General features: G+C 44.6%; 1 protein-coding gene and 1 long non-coding RNA gene across 3 annotated transcripts in view; one reads left to right on the top strand and one right to left on the bottom strand.

Moving 5' to 3' along the window:
• Positions 1-867: 867 nt before the first annotated feature.
• LOC125083496 (uncharacterized) lies at positions 868-17339 on the bottom strand. Its single transcript, XR_007122288.1, has 3 exons — positions 17199-17339; positions 13771-13775; positions 868-913 (listed from the first exon to the last, which is right to left on the bottom strand). It is a non-coding gene; the product is annotated as an uncharacterized LOC125083496 (long non-coding RNA).
• UBAP2 (ubiquitin associated protein 2) overlaps positions 14100-18165 on the top strand; it is a 141848-nt gene continuing 137782 nt past the window's right edge. Inside the window, exon 1 of one of the 2 annotated variants that reach the window (XM_047700161.1) lies at positions 14100-14123. The gene's annotated coding sequence lies outside the window, so the exon portion shown is untranslated. Of the gene's footprint in view, positions 14124-14333; positions 14452-18165 lie in introns of those variants that run through there. The other variant, XM_047700160.1, reaches the window with a different exon arrangement.

The raw sequence follows: 18165 nt of genomic DNA, 5'->3' as shown, positions 1-18165 counted from the left end.
CCAAAACTGTTTTTCCTTATTTAAAATTATTTCCTGGGGGGCGCCTGGGTGGCTCAGTGGGTTAAAGCCTCTGCCTTCGGTTTGGGTCATGGTCCCAGGGTCCTGGGATTGAGCCCAGAATCGGGCTCTCTGCTCAACAGGTAACCTGCTTCCCGCTCCCTCCCCCCTCTTCCCACCCTCTGCCTGCCTCTCTGCCTACTTCTGATCTCTGTCAAATAAAGAAATAATCTTTTTTAAAAAATTGAAAAAAAAATTGAAGTATACGTGACACACAATGTTACATTAGTGTCAGGTGTATAACATAGTGATTTTTTAAAAGACTTTATTTATTTGAGAGAGAGAGAGAATGAGAGAGAGAGAGAGCATGAGAGTGAGGAGGGTCACAGGGAGAAGCAGACTCCCCATGGAGCAGGAAGCCTGATGTAGGACTCGATTCCAGGACTCCAGGATCATGACTGGAGCGAAAGGCAGTTGCCCAACCAACTGAGCCACCCAGGCACCCACAACATGGTAATTTGACAAGCCTATATGTCATGCTATGCTCACAAGTGTAGCTACCATTTGACATCCTGCAATGCTATTACGATAACATTGACTATATTCCCTGTACTGTACATTTCATCCCCATGACTTATTAATTCCATAGCTGGAAGCCTGAATCTCCCATTCCCCTTTACTCGTTTTGCCCATGCCCCCATCCTTTCCTTACTCCCTACATACTTTTTTTTTTTTAAGATTTTATTTATTTATTTGACAGAGAGAAATCACAAGTAGGCAGAGAGGCAGGCAGAGAGAGAGGAGGAAGCAGGCTCCCTGCCGAGCAGAAAGCCCGATGCGGGGCTTGAACCCAGGACCTGGGATCATGACCTGAGCCGAAGGCAGTGGCTTAACCCACTGAGCCACCCAGGCGCCCCTCCCTACATACTTTTAACTATTATCTGCAAGACAAGAATCTGTGTTCTTAGGAATGGACAGTGAGCACGCTGCTGTCACGGTGGCAGATGTTTTTGAGGTCTAGCTTAGACTATTAATATTTTTCCTTTCCCTCTGGGTCTTTTCCTGAAGGTTCTTTCTGGTATCTTAATGCTAGGAAGTGTATATTTTGAAACTGGGATATTTCAGCCCTAGTGTTTTAGGCATAACAACTTGGACAGCATGGAAATACAGTTTGTAATGTACTATTTTAACCCCTTGAATTAGTGTCTCCTTCCCACTTTAAGATTTTATTTATTTATTTGACAGAGAGAGACACGTGAGAGAGGGAACACAAGCAGGGGGATCTGGAGAGGGAGACGCAGGCTTCCTACTGAGCAAGGAGCTTGATGTGGGGCTCCATACCATGACCCTGGGATCATGACCTGAACCCAAGGCAGACGCTTAATGGCTGAGCTGCCCAGGCGCCCCTCTCCTTCCCACTTCAGCCTGGACTCTTTACTCTCATTGGTACAGATGGTACATCACAGTCTGTCTTGAGGTCTATTATATTCAGCCACTAACGGCAAGTATCTGTTTTTTTTTAAGTTATTTTTAAAGTTTATGTATTTTTTTTAAAGATTTTATTTATTTATTTGACAGACAGAGATCACAAGTAGGCAGAGAAGCAAGCAGAGAGAGAAGAGGAAGCAGGCTCCCCACTGAGCCTAGAGCCCGATGCAGGGCTCGATCCCAGGACCCTGGGATCATGACCTGAGCCGAAGGCAGAGGCTTTAACCCACTGAGCCACCCAGGCACCCCAAAAGTTTATGTGTTTTTAAGTAAGCTCTATGTCCAACATGGGGCTTATACTCATGACCCCAAGATCAAGAGTCCCATGCTCTACCAACTGAGTTAGTCAGCTGCCCCCAGGGCAAGTCTCTTTTGAACAAAAGAAAAAGAAACTGGAAGAAAAGAAAAAAAAATTTTTTTTTTTTTTAAAGATTTTATTTATTTATTTGACAGAGAGAAATCACAAGTAAGCAGAGAGGCAGGCAGAGAGAGAGGAGGAAGCAGGCTCCCTGCCTAGCAGAAAGCCCGATGCGGGGCCCGAACCCAGGACCTGGGATCATGACCTGAGCCGAAGGCAGCAGCTTAACCCACTGAGCCACCCAGGCGCCCCGAAAAAAAATTTTTTTTAAAGGTTTCATTTATTTATTTGACAGAGATCACAAGTAGGCAGAGAGGCAGGCAGAGAGAGAGGGGGAAGCAGGCTCCCTGCTGAGCAGAGAGCCTGATGCAGGGCTCCATCCCAGGACCCTGAGATCATGACCTGAGCCAAAGGCAGAGGCTTAACCCACTGAGCCACTCAGATGCCCAGAAAACTTTTTTAAAGATTTATTTATTTATTTGAGAGAGATAAAAGCATGGGCAAGTGGGAGGAGGGGCAGAGGGTGAGGGAGAATTCTCAAATAGACACCACACTGAGCACAGAGCCTCAATGGCTCTATCCCAAGACCCTGAGCTCCTGACCAGAGCCCACATCAGGAGCTGGATGCTTAACTGACTGATCGGCCCTCACACTCCATTGGAAGAAAATTAACAATATTATGGGATATTGATAATAGCTAATATTTATTGTCCATTTTCCATGTGCCAATGTTCTTAGCTTTTTACTTGTATTAATTTAGTCTTTTTCAATCTGAAGATTTAGATACATTAAAGAGTCAAGCAATCATGGGGCACCTGCTGGCTTAGTCAGTGGACCATGCTACTTTTGACCTTGGGGTTGTAAATTTGAGCCCCATGTTGGGTGTAGAGATTACTTAAAATCTTAAACAAAAATCTTAAAAAATAAAAAAGTGGGACACCTGGGTGGCACAGTTGGTTAAGTGTCTGCCTTTGGCTTGGGTCATGGTCCCAAAGTCCCAGAATCGATCCCCACACGGGGAGCCTGCCCCTCACTCTCCCTCTGCCTGCCACTCCCCTTGCTAGTACACTGTCAAATGAAAAAAATTTAAAAATCTTAAAAAAAAAAAACCCTAAAATAATCAGTTTAGTGGGTTGTGACCTACTGGTTTTTTAAAACTTATTTTGAAATAATTTTACACCTAAAGAAAAGAGAATTTCCATGTACCTTAATCTTGCTTCTCTGAATGGAAGAAATCATAGTAAGAAAGTAACACTAGAACAAAAAAAAAAAAAAAAAAAGAAATGAACACCAGTACAAAACTTTTAACTAAACTAAAACTTTATTTGCATTTTTTCATTTTTCCCTTAATATCCTTTTTAAAAAAAATCCCAGGTTCCGGGCGCCTGGGTGGCTCAGTGGGTTAAGGCCTCTGCCTTCAGCTTGGGTCATGGTCTCCGGGTCTGAGTCCTGCGTCGGGCTCTCTGCTCGGTGGGGAGCCTGCTTCCCCCTCTCTGCCTGCCTGCCTCTCTGCCTACTTATGATCTCTCTCAGTCGAATTAAATAAATAAATAAATAAAATAAAATCCAAGGTTCCAAGTCAAGATACCACAGTGCATTTAGTTGTCATGCCTCCTTAGACTTTGTGATCTCCCTCAGTTTCTGTTTTCCTTTTTTTTTTTTTAAATGACTTTTGACTCATTTGAAGAGTCCCTTAGTATAATGTCCCTCGGTTTATCTACGGTTTTTTCCCGATAGCCCTCAGGTGGTAGATTTTTGGGAAGAATGCCACAGAGGTGAGGTGTCCTTTGCATTGCTTCCTATCAGGGTGTTCATGATATCAATATGCCTTCTGCAGTTAATTTTGATCATTTGGTTTAGGTAGTGTCTGTCAAGTCTCTATATTATAAAGTTATTATTTTTCTCATTCCATTCTCTATTTATTAGACTTGAGTTATTACGTGCAGCCCACATTCAAGGTGGAGGGGAATTAAGCTCCAACTACTGACGGAAGTACCAAAGAACCTTTTCAAACACCACAGTAGTTTCTTAAGACATATTTGGATTCACTGAAAAAATTTAAAGTAACAACAACAAACCCACCATAGTAATTCATAGATATTTTGAGGGATATACAATTTCTCCTCAAACTTTTGTGCACTTGTCCAGGCACCTGGGTGGTTCAGTCATTGGGCATCTGCTTTTGGCTCAGGTCATGATCTCAGGGTCCTGGGATGGAGTCCCACACTGGGCTCCTTGCTCAGTGGGGAGTCTGCTTCTCCCTGGCCAGTTATCCTCCCCCGCTTCCATTTATTTATTTATTTATTTATTTAATTTATTTATCTGATAGAGATCACAAGCAGGCAGAGAGGTAGGCAGAGAGAGGGAGAGGGAGGCACGAGCAGAGAGCTCGACTCAGGGCTCGGTCCCAGGACCCCAAGACTATGACCCAAGCCAAGGCAGAGGCTCAACCCACTGAGCCACCCAGGTGCCCCCCCTTCCATTTATTTATATCAGTATTGACTCATGGATATTTCTGCTTTGAATCAATCAAATACTATCATTATTTTGTCGCTCAAATTGTCCCATTTTTGGCCATTCAAAATTCTACTTAAAAAAATGTTTTAATTTTGTTACATAAATTAACCAATTTATTATAGGCTAGCAGTGTTTGAAATGGTGGAGCTTTGGGGCACCTAGGTGGCTCAGTCATTAAGCAACTGCCTTCAGCTCAGGTCATGATCCTAGGGTCCTGGGATCCAGCCCAGCATCAGGCTACCTGCTCCATGGAAAGCCTGTTTCTCGCTCTCCCGCTCCCCCTGCTTATGTTCCCTCTCTAGCTGTGTCTCTGTCAAATAAATAAATAAAATCTTAAAAAAAAAAAGAAAAAGAAATGGTGGAGCTTCTACTGGTCTTTCAACTCCTTCAATCCTCTGATGGCTGACTTTACTGTGAGGGCAGAAGTGGTGTTGTAGTGTCCAGGTACCGCTGGTGACGGTCTTCATGCAGGAGCCACAGTGCTCCTCTTTTTTCTTTCTTTCTTTCTTTCTTTCTTTCTTTCTTTCTTTCTTTCTTTTCTTTCTTTCTTTCTTTCTTCCTTCCTTCCTTCCTTCTCTCCCTCCCTTCCTTCCTTCCCTTTCTTTCTTCCTTCCCTCCCGCTCGCTCTTTCTTTCTTTCTTCCTTCCTTTCTTTCTTTCTATAAGATTTTATTTATTCATTTGAAAGAGACAGAGAAGGCACAAATGGGGGAGAGGTGAAGGGAGAGGGAGAAGCTGACTCTGTGCTGAGCTGGGAAGCTGCCTTGGGGCTTGATTGGAGGGCCTGGAGATCATGACCTAAGCCAAAGGCAGATGCTTAACCATCTGAGACACCCTTGAGCCCCAGTGGAGCTTGTCTATTCATCCTGGTTTTGCCACAGAAGGAGCAGGTGTACTTGGGTTCCTGGCTTATTTCAATCTTCTTCATTTTCCTGAGGGAGGCACCATGACAGGTCCCCTATTTACCCATGATTCTGACCTTCTTGGTGCGTTTAGCCATGTTGCCACAAACTAGGTCTAAGCCCCTATTTTATTATTATTATTTTTAAAGATTTTATTCATTTATTGACAGAGAGAGACACAGCAAGAGAGGAACACAAGCGGGGGAAAGGGAGAGGGAGAAGCAGGTTTCCTGCTGAGCAGGGAGCCTGATGCAGGGCTCAATATCAGGACCCTGGGATCATGATCTGAGTGGAAGACAGGCACCCAACAACTGAGTCACCCAGGCGCCCCTATTTTTTTATTTTTTCTTTGAATTCCAATATAGTTAATATACAGCATTAGTTTCACATGGAAATATAGTGATTCAACAATTTCATACATCACCCAGTTCTCATCACAAGTGTACTCCTTAATCCCCCAACACCTATTTCACCCATCTCCCCACCCACCCCCTATCTATTTTTTAAAAACAGAAATAGAAAAAAATGAAAAATATCAGGTTCATGTGCCATGATTATGTAAAACGGTATCATCAAGGAATGCTACATGAAGGGTATACTGAAACACTCAGAGTAAATAAATATATGAATAGGTATTGGTTTGTGAAACATTTTCAGTTTTATATATATGTGTATGTATTTCCTCTTGTAGGTTTTGTAAATTACAGTCAAAAAGGATTAAAATAAAAGACACAAGGGCACCTGAATGGCTGAGTCATTAGAACATACAACTCTTGATCTTGGATCATGAGTTTAAGCCCCATGTTGGGTGTAGAGATTACTCAAAGAAAAAAAAAATCACTTTTGAAGAAAAAGAAAAAAACGATTCAAACCCCAAATTATATTGAACTTTTTAAATCTAGCATTGTGATCCCCATTTTGCATTTGAGAAAACTAAGATAGGATGAGATTAAGTACCTTGCCTAAGGTCACTCAGAAACTTCTAGTACAGGGATTGCAAACTTTTGTGTGAAAGGCCAGACAGTAAATATTTTTTTTTAAAGATTTTATTTATTTATTTGACAGACAGAAATCACAAGTAGGCAGAGAGGCAGGCAGAGAGTGCGAGGAGGAAGCAGGCTCCCTGCCAAGCAGAGAGCCCAATGTGAGGCTCGATCCCAGGACCTTGGGATTATGACCTGAGCCGAAGTCAAAGGCTTTAACCCACTGAGCCACCCAGGCGCCCCCAGACAGTAAATATTTTAGGGTTTCTGGGCCACATGGTTTCTGTTATAGGTATTCAACTCTCTATTGTAGTGTGAAAGTATCCATAGACTACATAAGTGAATAATTGTGGTTGAGTTACAATGGAACTTAGTAGACTAAAATTTGAATTTTGGGTAAGTTTTGTGTGCCACGAAATATTCTTCTTTTGATTTTTGGGGTGCATTTTTTTTAAAGGAAAGGAATTTTTTTTTTTAAGATTTTATTTATTTTTTTGACAGAGATACAGTGAGAGAGGGAACACAAGCAGGGGAATGAGAGAAGGAGAAGCAGAGTCCCCACCAAGCAGGGAACCGAATATGGGGCTCGATCTCAGGAGCCTGGGATCATGACCTAAGCTGAAGGGAGATGCTTAATGATTGAGCCACCCAGGTGCCCTTTTTGCACCATTTTAAAATGCCTAATAAGGGGCAGGTGGCTGGCTCAGTGTGGGGAGCATGCAACTTTTTTTTTTTTCTTAAAGATTTTATTTATTTATTTAAGAGAGAGAGAGAGAGAGCAGGAGCAGGGGAGAGGGGAATAAGCAGGCTCCCCAATGAGCAGGGAGCCCCATGTGGGGCTCCATCCCAGGACCCTGGGATCATAACCTGAGCCAAAGGCAGCTGCTTAACTAACTGAACTTCCCAGGCACCTGCAGCATGTGACTTTTGATCTTGGGGTCAAGAGTTCCAGCCCCACAATGACTACAGAGTTTATTTTGAGACAAAACAAGTGCCTGGTGGCTCAGTTGGTTAAGTATCAGGCTCTTAATTTTGCCTCAGGTTATCATCTCCACATCAGTCTCCATGGTAGGCATGGAGCTTGCTTAAGATTCTCTCTCTCCTTCTCTCTCTGCTCCACCCCCCTCAAAACAAAACAACAACAACAAAAAACATTCAACTTTAGGGCATCTGCTTGGCTAAGTCGATGGAGAATGGGGCTCTTGATCTCAGGTTTGTGAGTTCAAGCCCCACATTAGGCATAGAGCTTACTTTAAAACAAAAAACAAAAACAAAAACCAAAAAAAAGAGGGGCACCTGGGTGGCTCAGTGGGTTAAAGCCTCTGCCTTTGGCTCAGGTCATGATCTCAGGGTCCTGGGATCGAGCCCCGCAGGGACTCTGCTCAGCAGGGAGCCTGCTTCCTCCTCTCTCTCTGCCTACTTGTAATCTCTCTCTCTGTCAAATAAATAAATAAAAATTAAAAAAAAAAAAAAAAGAGGGGCACCTGCGTGGCTCAGTGGGGTAAGCCTCTGCCTTTGGCTCGGGTCATGATCTCAGGGTCCTGGGATCGAGCCCCACATGAGGCTCTCTGCTCAGTAGGGAGCCTGCTCCCCCACCCCCACCCTGCCTGCTTCTCTGCCTACTTGTGATCTCTGTCAAATAAATAAATAAAATCTTTTAGAAAAAAAAAAGAAAAGAAAAGAAAAGAAAAAATGGCTAATAATTCTTAGCTAAGGCTTTGTAGAAAACTTGGAGATGGGCTGGTTTTGACCTGTGAGTTGTAGTTTGCTGACCATTGTTCTAGAATTCAGGCCTTCCCGGATTCCTCTGGAACCCAAACCTCAACCACTGACTTGGGTTATATAGTATTGATGAAATCAAATAATGGTTTTCATGGTAGTAATAGTTCCTTAGGATTCTTAAATTCCAGTTATTTTCTGAGGACTTTCATAGGCAGTGTCTTGCATGAATTCAGCAATGCCATGTAAAGTAAGCAGAATTTCACTACTTTAAAGATTTATTTATTTACTTGAGAGAGAGAAAGAGAGAGAGTGAGCTAGAGGGGTGGGGGGAAGGGCCAAAGGAGAGAGAGAATTTCCAGCAGACTCTTCGCTGATCAAGAAGCCTGACATGGGGTTCTTATCTCACAACCTTGAGATCATGACTTAAGCTGAAGGCAAGAGACAGACGCTTAACCGACTGTGCCACCCAGATGCCCCTTGTTTATTTTTATTATTATTTTTTAAGTAAGCTCTAGGTCCAATGTGGAGCTTGAACTCAGACCCCTGAGATCAAGAGTCTCAAGCTCCACCAACTGAGTTAGCTGGGTGGCTGAAGAAGCCAGATTCTCATTAGAAGGTTGCTCTTGACATGAAGCATAGGTAGGGGAATCTTGGATGATTTTTATGGTTAAGAGTCATGGATCATTCATCTCTATCTGCTAAAGAGAGAGATCTGCCAAAGGGACCAAAACGTTCTACGTGCTGGTGGTCAGGCTACCCTTTTCCCTCCATGGTGTACATTTTTGCTTCCTTTTTTTTTTTTTTAAAGATTTTATTTATTTATTTGACAGAGAGATCACAAGCAGGCAGAGAGGCAGGCAGAGAGAGAGGAGGAAGCAGGCTCCCTGCTGAGCAGAGAGCCCGATGTGGGGCTCAATCCCAGGACTCTGAGATCATGACCTGAGCCGAAGGCAGCGGCTTAACCCACTGAGCCACCCAGGCGCCCCTACATTTTGCTTCTTAAGGGTTTTTTTTTTTTTTTAGATTCTATACAGACCATTCCCACTCAGTTATCACATTCTTCTGCAGGTATATTGCATCGGATTATGATCACTTACCGTGAGTCAGGAGATTAGACTTGAACTTAATCAGTGATTAGCTCTGGAGTTTATACATTTTGATTTTATCTTCCTAAATCTCAGCTACCCATTACTGATTCTCTCTGAGATGGACTTCATCCGGTTTCACCCACCTTCTTTATTGTCTGCCATGTTTACAGACTTAAAAGCCCAGGCTTCTGAGGATTTTTCCAGTGTATTTTCCATCATATTATGCTCTCACTGTAGTCCAGCCAAGGATATTTAAACACAAACTAGTGAATTGGATAGTGATGTTCTTTGCAGTCACAGGATGTAAAATAAGTTTCAATGTATCAGAGTCAGGCTGGGTGGGCATGGGTGGTAGTGATATCCCTTAGAGGAGCCTATTGGGAGAGGATAGTTCTATTACATCCAGGTGGTAATAACTGTTATCAGTGAGGTTTTAGGACTTTGATGCCCTTATTTTTTATCTCTGATCCTAGATCTAAGGTGGGACTTCTCCCTTGATAAATGATAATTTATCGAAAGTCTCCAGCATAGTGTGCCTGCTACAGAAGAGACATGTTTTTGAATATAACAGAAGAGGAAATTGAGGGACTAGAAAGGTGACATATCTTGTATCAGTCACAGAACTAACACATATCTCTCTTTTTTTCTTTTTTAAAGATTTTATTTATTATTTGACAGAGAGATCACAAGTAGGCAGAGAGGCAGGCAGAGAGAGAGAGGGGGGAAGCAGGCTCCTCGCTGAGCAGAGAGCCCGATGTGGGGCTCAATCCCAGGACCCTGAGACCATGACCTGAGCCGAAGGCAGAGGCTTAACCCACTGAGCCACTCAGGGGTCCCTCTCTCTCTCTCTTTTTATTTATTTATTTATTTATTTATTTATTTATTTAAAAGATTTTATTTATTTATTTGACAGACAGAGATCACAAGTAGGCAGAAAGGCAGGCAGAGAGAGAGGAGGAAGCAGGCTCCCCGCCGAGCAGAGAGCCCGATGTGGGGTTCGATCCCAGGACTCTGAGATCATGAACTGAGCCGAAGGCAGAGGCTTTAACCCATTGAGCCACCCAGACGCCCCTCTCTCTCTCTTTTTAAATATATATTTTATTCATTTATTTGAGAGAGAGAGAGCACAAGCAGGGAGAATGGTAGGCAGAGGAGAAGCAGGCTCCCCGCTGACCCCGACTTTAGCCAAAGGCAGGCACTCAACCAATTGAGTCACCCAGGCACCCCTCTTTTTTAAAATTTACATATTTATGTTTAGGAAAACCTATACCTAACCTGGGGGTACAACTCACAACACTGAGATCAAGAGTCATATACATGCTCTTTCAACTGAGCCAAGCCAGACACACTGGTCTCTCTTTTCTCTCTCTCTCTCTCTTTTTTTTTTGTCTCTCTTTTCTTATTATCTTTAATTAAAAAACCAGTACTTCTTTATGCAAAAATTAAAATGTTATAGATTAGATTTGTCCCTTTTTACTAGCACCCTCGACCACAAACCCTCCTTCCCACTCTACAGAGATAGGTCCTGTTACAACGTTTGTTTTCAGAATTGTTTTCTTGTACTCTTTCCCTTAAAGCCTCTGCATCTCAAGGGTGGTTTTATCTTTGACTCTCCCACACAGTTCTATAAAGCAGGAATACAAAGAGGAGAAGACTGAATTGACCCTGTGCAATTCCAGCTCACTGTCAAAAGGGAGAGATAAGATACATCTACACATGAATGGTCGTGATAATTTTTGTTTCAGCCTGAGCATTCTTTGATCAATTCAGATGTATAACAAAGGCTTCCCTTGAACTGAGCAGGACTGTTAAGGTTTCAATTGTTATTAATCAAGTAATTTAACCTACAACAGTCTATTAGTAACTAGGGTGTTAGTTGGTAATTGGCATAGTGTCCTGCATAAAGATCAGTGTATGCTAATTCCCTTCCCACCTTACTTTTTTTTTTTTTTTAAAGATTTTATTTATTTATTTGACAGAGATAGATCACAAGTAGGCAGAGAGGCAGGCAGAGAGAGAGGGAAGCAGGCTTCCTGCTGAGCAGAGAGCCCTATGCGGGACTCGATCCCAGGACCCTGAGATCATGACCTGAGCCGAAGGCAGCGGCTTAACCCACTGAGCCACCCAGGCGCCCCCCCACCTTACTTTTTTAAAAAAAATTTTAACGGGGACGCCTGGGTGGCTCAGTTGGTTAAGCGGCTGCCTTCGGCTCAGGTCATGATCCCAGCGTCCTGGGATCGAGTCCCACATCAGGCTCCTTGCTCAGCGGGGAGCCTGCTTCTCCCTCTGCCTGCCACTCTGTCTGCCTGTGCTCATGCTCTCTCTCTAACAAATAAATAAATAAGATCTTTAAAAAAATTTTTTTTAACATATCACAGCACTCACCATAGCCACCTTTTTAATTTTTTTAAAGTATTTATTTATTTAAGAGCAAGCGAGAGAGAGAGAGAGGGAGAACACAGAGATTGAGAGGGAGAAGCAGACTCCCCGCTGAGCAGGGCCCCCCCCCCCCCCCCCCCCCCCCGCCCACGCAGGGCTCCATCCCAGGTCTCTGACATCAAGAACTGAGCCAAAGGCAGACGCTTAACCCACCAAACTACCCAGGCTCCCCCCTACCCCCACCCAACCTTTGTTTTTTATCTGCTGTGCCCGAAGGGCACATACCAGGTGTGAAAGTAATTACTACTGTTTATTGAGGGTTTAACTATGTGCCAAACAGGTACTTTACATGAGCTCATTTATTTATTTGTTTTAAATATTTCGTTTATTTATTTGAGAGAGCACCAGCAGGTGGAGCGGCAGGTAGAGAGAGATGGAGAAGCAGGTTTCCTGCTGAACAGGGAGTTCAATGCGGGGCTTGATCCCAGCCCCTGGAATGATGACCTGAGCCAAAGGCCGATAGTTAAACAGCTGAGCCACCCAGGTGCCCCTGCATGATCTCATTTAATTTTCACTACCTGGTGAAGTGGTGTTATTGCAAAGGAAAGAAGCTCAAATTGAGGTAAGGCCAAAGTCCGTGTACCTAACCAGCCCGAGATACTGCCTTTGAGAATTAACTAGTCAGTAAACGGGGAAATACTTTATTTATTTTTTTTAAAAGATTTTATTTATTTATTTGACAGAGAGAGATCACAAGCAGGCAGAGAGGCAGGTAGAGAGAGAGGAGGAAGCAGGCTCCCTGTTGAGCAGAGAGCCCGATGCGGGGCTCAATCCTAGGACCCTGAGATCATGACCTGAGCCGAAGGCAGCGGCTTAACCCACTGAGCCACCCAGGCGCCCCAGCGGGGAAATACTTTAAACTCCAAAATACTGGGGCGCCTATGTGGCTCAGTCTGTTAAGCGTCCGCCTTCTCTCAGATCATGATTTCACGGTCCTGGGATGGAGCCCCACACTAGGCTCTCGGTTCAGCCGGAAGTCAGCTGCTCCCGCTCCCTCTGGCCTCCCACGCTGCTCCTGCTCTCGCTAACGCTCTAATAAGTAAATAAAATTAAAAAAAAAAAAAAAAAAACACACACACAAAACTCCAAAATATTATGCCACAAGTATAAAGCATTATCTCTTCAATTATGCTTAATACCTGGAGTTAAAAAAGATCTGAGAGGAGGATTATTGTTTGGAGATACAAAATCTGGTTTGGTTATCTTCAGCTAGAAACAACTCAACTTCTCAACCTTTTTATTTTTTAAGATTTTATTTTTTAAGTAATTTCTGCACTCAAGGTGGAACACGAATTCACAACCCCAACATAAAGACCATATCGACTGAGTCAGCCAGGTGCCCCCTAAGCCTTTCTTTACAGGGAGCAATCCCTGCCTCAAAGGGTTTATTATAAGATTTAGTAAAAATTGTTGTATTGAGTGGCGCCTGGGTGGCTCAGTGGGTTAAGGCCTCTGCCTTCGGCTCGGGTCATGATCCCAGAGTCCTGGGATCGAGCCCCGCATGGGGCTCTCTGCTCTTTGGGAAGCCTGCTTCCCCCTCTCTCTCTGCCTGCCTGCCTCTCTACTTGTGATCTCTCTCTGTCAAATAAATAAAATCTTTAAAAATAGAAAAAAAGATTTTATTTATTTATTTGACAGAGACCACAAGTAGGCAGGCAGGCAGAGAGAGAGGGGGAAGCAGGCTTCCCAAGGAGCAGAAAGCCCCATGCGGGGCTCGATCCCAGGACTCTGGGATCATGACCCGAGCCGAAGGCAGAGGCCTTAACCCACTGAGCCACCCAGGCGGCCCCAATAAATAAAATCTTTTTTTTTTTTTAATTTTTATTTATTTGACAGAGAGAGAGAGAGAGATCACTCGTAGGCAGAGAGGCAGGCAGAGAGAGAGGCGGCGGAAGCAGGCTCCCCGCTGAGTAGAGGGCCCCCACGCGGGGCTCGATCCCAGGACCCTGAGATCACGACCCGAGGCGAAGGCAGAGGGTCAACCCACTGAGCCACCCAGACGCCCCAATAAATAATATCTTTAAAAGAAATTGTTGTATTGACATGCAGTAAACAATAAATGTTTATCAATTTACGCATAAGAGACTTGGTAAAAGAATCCAAGGCCCACATTTAATAAGACAGAAGCCCCGAGGCCCATCTGCCCTGGGTAAGTTTCTATTGAAGCCTGCTCCACGATGCTGCACCTGGGCTAGCCGTTGGCGTTTTCCCGCGCAGAGGGCGGAACAGAGCGCGAGACCGGGAACCTAGTAGAGGAACCCCATCCCCCGCCCGGACTACATCTCCCAGCGGGAATCGCGTTCATTGCCCGTCAAGCAGCGTCCACTAGTGTTAGTCTCAGAAGTCAGTACTGTCCGTTTTCCCTCACGGCTTTGCCTCGGCACTAAGTCATAAATGCAAGGTCTATGAACCCGCGAGGGAAAGGCTGCGGTCGTAGGTACTTTCGCTGTGCAGCACATTGGCGATAGTATTCCTCCCTCCCCCGGCTCAAGGTTTGGGGAGCTAGGCCTGTTTTGAATGGTTGGGCCACATCACGTGATGAGAGGAAGGCGGCCGCAGGGGAGCGACTCGTGGTGCCTTGTGAGGTCATCACAGCGCGACAAGCTGCAGTTGTGGGCATTCTGGATGCGGTATGTACTAGCCTCTTGACAACTCTGAGTACGAGAAATTTTATAAGATCTCCCTTATTTGCTCCTTCTCGGTGCCTAACCGCACCTCGGCATTGTTGGCCTCTCTAGATGGCATGGGGGAGGATGGAGGAAGCGACGTGCTCTGTGGGCGGGCTGATGGGCCGGGAACGAGCGTCGCGTGGTGGCTCCTCCTTCGCGCGTGACGCAGAGGTCACGTGACGAACCAGGGCGCCTCTGCCGCCGCCGCCGCTTTGTAAGAGGCACATTGGCAGGTAACGAGCGGCGGCGGCGGAGGCGGCTGGTCCCGAGTCCAGCGAGAACAGCAGCGGTAATTGGCACCCTCTCTCTCCTTTCCTGTTCCATGATCCCTGAGTGTGGCAGCGTGCGTTTTCTAGTCCTGGGTTCAGCTCTTCTTTCCTCGAACCCTCTTCATACTGCCCCAGCGCCCACTCCTGAAGACCGGGCCAAGCGTCCCTCGCCAGCTTCATGCGTCCCCAGTATGCCCAGGCCCGGGCGCCTTCCTTCCTCTCTGTGCGGGCAGTCCTGTGCTTCTTCCTGCCTACCCCAGTCGTAGTCGGCCTGGCCCCACCCAACCCCAGGGGGCGCCTTCCCCTCCCCCCCCTTCGGGTTTCTGCCCTAGAGGGTGTGGTTTTCTTTCCCACCTCTGTCCCTGCCTGCCTCTCGGCTGGAGCACCCGCGCCGCTCTGCTGTTTCCCATCCTGACCATCTTTAGGTTTTCACGACTGTCGCTAGTCTTGGGACTGGGCGTTTTAGAGCCCAACTTCTGCGCACTGTAGCTTTACACGGTTTACCCAGAGGAATAGTTTTTTCTCCTTTTTCTCCTTTTCATTCTGGGAGGTTTTGGTGTTAAGACTCTTGGGGACTTAGTTTTTCTCTTCAGTCCCGGTCCCTCTAGTCTGGTTTTATTATAGTTTTCTAATGTAGTTTTGAGAGCACCCTATAAACCAAAGTTCTGCGTTATTCTCTCTTTAGTAAATTACATTTCCGTTTCCTTTGCCTGTGGATCACTTTCCCACTTGGCTTTTCCACCTCTTCCCCTCGGTTTTCAGTCTTATTTTTTTGCCAGGGCATTTTAAGTGCTGCCTCTCTGGTCTCCTATCCTTGCTCTCTAGGAGTTGATCCCTCCTGTTTGACATAATCTTGTAACTTCACCACCACCTCTGTTGGATATTGGTTTCTGCTTATATCCGAGGTATATGATCTGTTAGTATTTAGGCTTATTATCTTTAGCCCTTTTGTACACTAACAGTTGAGAGCTTTCGATGGTCTTTTTAAGGTATCCAACCATCTTTTATTCAGAGGGCATATAATTAACTTTTTGGGTGAACCCAGGCCTTTTATATTTTCTCTTCAGTTATGGTATACTTTTAATTAATTATTAATTAAAGTTTATGGTATACTTTTTAAACCAAGAGTTATGTCAGTAGTGTATTCCTCACTTTTTGTCATGCACTGTACGTCCTAATTTTTAGTGTCATTTTGTCTAATACAGGTGGAGGGAAGATGGACCTAATACCTAAGTTCTCCTGTATCCTCGGCATTGGGTGCCTAGATTGGCATGGTACTTAACTGTTTCGGGAAAGGGAATAAATTCCACTCTCTGGAGACCATAGAGTTTTATAGTCCACCAGTATCTCTTATGTACTTGCAGGGCCCCTTGGCTGGGTCTGTCATCCTTATATTTCTGTGAACACTATAGGCAGAACTGATTAGTCTCCCACATTGCTCTTCTACTTATCTCCAGTATGTTCCATGTGATTTTTCCTCGTTAAGGCTGGTTCACATGTGTGATGAGATTTCCCCCATCTCTGTCTTGCTAGTTTTCCACAGCTCTGATTTCCCATTTGCTTCCGTGTTGCTTCTGACCCTCAGAAATGAAACAATTCAGAGAAGGGAGGTTTTTGTGTGTGTGTGTATGAAATACAGCTGGAAATGGTGGCATGGAAATGAGGCCATGGGAAAGGGTTGTGATAATTGCCTCTCCTGCCTGTTTCCTGCTGTTCTGGTTTCCTCTAGCCTCTCTCTTTAAATGTGGGCTGTACCAGCAGCAGTCACATGGAGCTGCCTTTAGAACAAGGCTAGAACAACAATAACACCTCGTTTCCCTTTCCTGGTAACTGATGGCAGCCTGTGCAGTGCTCACCAGCAGTGTCTCTTGGTATTAGCTTGAGTGACTTTTATTGTTTAGGGAGAAATGGTAGAACAAGAAGAAGAATGGTTAATTTTAGTAGGCCCTTGTGTTTTCATGGGAAGGAACTGGTTGCTATCTCTACTCCTTTAACAGTACACTACATGTAGAAAGTATAAACCAGTGTTGAAGTTTTAAACTGTTATGAAGTGAAGCCTTCACTTTGGAAGTGTTAAGTCTTGAAGTATTGATTCCCCAGTCCTTTTTATTTTATTTTTGTAAGGATTTTATGTATTTCTAGAGCTTGACTGTGCAAGTGGAGGAGGGGGGATGAGACGGGAGGGAGGAGCAGGAGGAGAGGAACTAGAAGACTGCTGCTGAGTGTGGATCCCCACCCACAGTTTGATCCCACAACCTTGAGATCATGACCTGAGCTGAAATGAAGAGTTGTATGCTTAATCCGCTGAGCCATCCAGGTGCCTCAAGTCCTGAATCCTTTTTAAAATTTTTAATTTATTTTATTTTTTTTAAAGATTTTATTTATTTATTTGACAGAGATTACAGGTAGGCAGAGAAGCAGGCAGAGAGGGAGGAAGCAGGCTCCCTGCTGAGCAGAGAGCCAGATGCGGGGGCTCGATCCCAGGACGCTGGGATCATTACCCGAGCCAAAGGCTTTAATCCACTGAGCTACCCAGGCACCCCCGAATCCTTTTTAAAAATGGTGACTTAAGATGTGTTGTTGTTATAAGACACCTTTTTTTTTCTCATAAAGATTTTATTTATTTGAGTGAGAAGAGAGCATGAGAGGGAGGGTCAGAGGGAGAAGCAGACTCCCTGTGGAGCTGGGAGCCCCTGTGGGACTCGATCCCGATCCCGAGATTCCAGGATTATGACCTGAGCTGAAGGCAGTCACCCAGGTGCTCTACTTTTTTTGGTTTTGGTATAAGCCTGTTGAAGAGGTTTGAGGAATGCCTGCTCAAAAGGAGTCTACGTGAATTCACAGATCGTAAAGTTGCTCTTTCTTACATCTTATTTTTTTTTATTAATCTTGTGAGATCATTAGTTGGCTCTTCGTTAATTCGAGTAAATGGAGTGTGGCATGTATAGCACTGGTTGTGTTGACTGGTAAGGTGGTAGATCACTGATAGGTGTTAACTCCCTCCCTGCTCCCCAACCCGTAGGAGAGTGAAGATATGAAGGAAGGCAAAGAGAGGGAAGACTTAGAGGGAATATCACCATGTAAGCCTGGGGTTAATTCTGAAATAATTTTGGCACAACTCAAATATTTAGGAATGGAATCCCTTTTTTTTTTTTAAAAGCCCAAGAATGAAATTAATCAGGTTTGGGTGGTGGTGTTGCTGCTGTTGTTTTTAATTTTAAAAAATAAAACTTTAGGGGCGCCTGGGTGGCTCAGTGGGTTGGGCCTCTGCCTTTGGCTCAGGTCGTGATCCTGGGGTCCTGGGATCGAGCCCCGGGTTGGGCTCTCTGCTCAGCAGGGAGCCTGCTTCCCTTCCTCTCTCTCTGCCTGCCTCTGCCTACTTGTGATCTCTCTCTGTCAAATAAATAAATAAAAATCTTAAAAAAAAAAAAACCTTAAAAAAAATTTTTTTTTTTTTTTTTTTAAATATTTAGAGAGAGAGAGTGTGAGTGAGGGCAGGGACAGGGGTGGAGAGAATCTCAAGCTGACTTCAGGCTGAGCACAGAGCCTGTTGTGGGTTTGATCTCAACCTTGGGATCATACCTGAGCCAAAGGTAGACGCTTAACTGACCTAGCCATCCAGGCATCCCAAAAATAAAAAATGTGGGGGGGGGAAAGGTAATTTATTTGAGGTAAAAATTTTTTTGTCATGGATTTTTTGAAGACCAGGTTTGTGAATTTGTTGTTGACATGGC

The sequence above is a fragment of the Lutra lutra genome, chromosome 13 (genome assembly GCF_902655055.1).
Source record: "Lutra lutra chromosome 13, mLutLut1.2, whole genome shotgun sequence".
NCBI classification, from domain to species: domain Eukaryota; kingdom Metazoa; phylum Chordata; class Mammalia; order Carnivora; family Mustelidae; genus Lutra; species Lutra lutra.
The sequence above is the reverse complement of the archived record's forward strand: the minus strand, read 5'-3'. Positions and strand labels throughout refer to the sequence as shown.